This window comes from Lethenteron reissneri, unplaced genomic scaffold (assembly GCF_015708825.2).
Source record: "Lethenteron reissneri isolate LAM-NWPU_2019-01 unplaced genomic scaffold, ASM1570882v1 scaffold_1751, whole genome shotgun sequence".
NCBI lineage: Eukaryota > Metazoa > Chordata > Hyperoartia > Petromyzontiformes > Petromyzontidae > Lethenteron > Lethenteron reissneri.
This window is the reverse complement of record NW_026891500.1, coordinates 10,001-12,636: the sequence shown is the minus strand read 5'-3', so window position 1 is coordinate 12,636 and position 2,636 is coordinate 10,001.

Sequence of the window (2,636 nt, the reverse complement as noted above, 5' to 3'; positions counted from 1 at the left end):
CCCATCAAACGGTAGAAATTGGCCGGGATTGCTCTCATGTGAGTTACGGGGCCTCGTTTCTCTCGCTCCGAATTCCCTGAAGCTGGGAAATCGCAATTTTTGTGTCGCCAAATATCGTACGAACGTCACGAACCTTCCACACGCTTTTCCAGCAGATTTGCTCGTGCACCAAAAAAACGTCAAAATTTTTACACATAGACCCCATCAAACGGTAGAAATTGGCCGGGATTGCTCTCATGTGCGTTACGGGGCCTCGTTTCTCTCGCTCCGAATTCCCTGGAGCTGGCAAAACGCTCATTATAGTGTCGCCAAATATCGTCCGAACGTCACGAAACTTCCACACGCTTTTCCAGCACACATAGACCCCATAAAACGGTAGAAATTGGCCGGGATTGCTCTCATGTGCGTTACGGGGCCTCGTTTCTCTCGCTCCGAATTCCCTGGAGCTGGCAAAACGCTCATTATAGTGTCGCCAAATATCGTCCGAACGTCACGAAACTTCCACACGCTTTTCCAGCACACATAGACCCCATCAAACGGTAGAAATTGGCCGGGATTGCTCTCATGTGCGTTACGGGGCCTCGTTTCTCTCGCTCCGAATTCCCTGAAGCTGGGAAATCGCTCATTTTAGTGTCGCCAATATCGTACGAACGTCACGAACCTTCCACACGCTTTTCCAGCAGATTTGCTCGTGCACCAAAAAAAGTCAAAATTTTTACACACAGACCCCATCAAACGGTAGAAATTGGCCGGGATTGCTCTCATGTGCGTTACGGGGCCTCGTTCTCTTCGCTCCGAATTCCCTGGAGCTGGCAAAACGCTCATTTTAGTGTCGCCAAATATGGTCCGAACGTCACGAACCTTCCACACGCCTTTCCAGCAGATTTGCTCGTGCACCAAAAAAAGTCAAAATTTTTACACATAGACCCCATCAAACGGTAGAAATTGGCCGGGATTGCTCTCATGTGCGTTACGGGGCCTCGTTTCTCTCGCTCCGAATTCCCTGGAGCTGGCAAAATCGCTCATTATAGTGTCGCCAAATATCGTCCGAACGTCACGAAACTTCCACACGCCTTTCCAGCAGATTTGCTCGTGCACCAAAAAAAGTCAAAATTTTTACACACAGACCCCATCAAACGGTAGAAATTGGCCGGGATTGCTCTCATGTGAGTTACGGGGCCTCGTTTCTCTCGCTCCGAATTCCCTGAAGCTGGGAAATCGCTCATTATAGTGTCGCCAAATATCGTCCGAACGTCACGAAACTTCCACACGCCTTTCCAGCAGATTTTCTCGTGCACCAAAAAAAGTCAAAATTTTTACACACAGACCCCATCAAACGGTAGAAATTGGCCGGGATTGCTCTCATGTGAGTTACGGGGCCTCGTTTCTCTCGCTCCGAATTCCCTGAAGCTGGGAAATCGCAATTTTTTGTGTCGCCAAATATCGTACGAACGTCACGAACCTTCCACACGCTTTTCCAGCAGATTTGCTCGTGCACCAAAAAACGTCAAAATTTTTACACATAGACCCCATCAAACGGTAGAAATTGGCCGGGATTGCTCTCATGTGCGTTACGGGGCCTCGTTTCTCTCGCTCCGAATTCCCTGGAGCTGGCAAAACGCTCATTATAGTGTCGCCAAATATCGTCCGAACGTCACGAAACTTCCACACGCTTTTCCAGCACACATAGACCCCATAAAACGGTAGAAATTGGCCGGGATTGCTCTCATGTGCGTTACGGGGCCTCGTTTCTCTCGCTCCGAATTCCCTGGAGCTGGCAAAACGCTCATTATAGTGTCGCCAAATATCGTCCGAACGTCACGAAACTTCCACACGCCTTTCCAGCAGATTTGCTCGTGCACCAAAAAAAGTCAAAATTTTTACACACAGACCCCATCAAACGGTAGAAATTGGCCGGGATTGCTCTCATGTGCGTTACGGGGCCTCGTTTCTCTCGCTCCGAATTCCCTGGAGCTGGCAAAACGCTCATTATAGTGTCGCCAAATATCGTCCGAACGTCACGAAACTTCCACACGCCTTTCCAGCAGATTTGCTCGTGCACCAAAAAAAGTCAAAATTTTTACACACAGACCCCATCAAACGGTAGAAATTGGCCGGGATTGCTCTCATGTGCGTTACGGGGCCTCGTTTCTCTCGCTCCGAATTCCCTGAAGCTGGGAAATCGCTCATTATAGTGTCGCCAAATATCGTCCGAACGTCACGAAACTTCCACACGCTTTTCCAGCACACATAGACCCCATCAAACGGTAGAAATTGGCCGGGATTGCTCTCATGTGCGTTACGGGGCCTCGTTTCTCTCGCTCCGAATTCCCTGGAGCTGGGAAATCGCTCATTTTAGTGTCGCCAAATATCGTAGGAACGTCACGAACCTTCCACACGCTTTTCCAGCAGATTTGCTCGTGCACCAAAAAACTTCAAAATTTTTACACATAGACCCCATCAAACGGTAGAAATTGGCCGGGATTGCTCTCATGTGAGTTACGGGGCCTCGTTTCTCTCGCTCCGAATTCCCTGGAGCTGGGAAATCGCTCATTTTAGTGTCGCCAAATATCGTAGGAACGTCACGAACCTTCCACACGCTTTTCCAGCAGATTTGCTCGTGCACCAAAAAACGT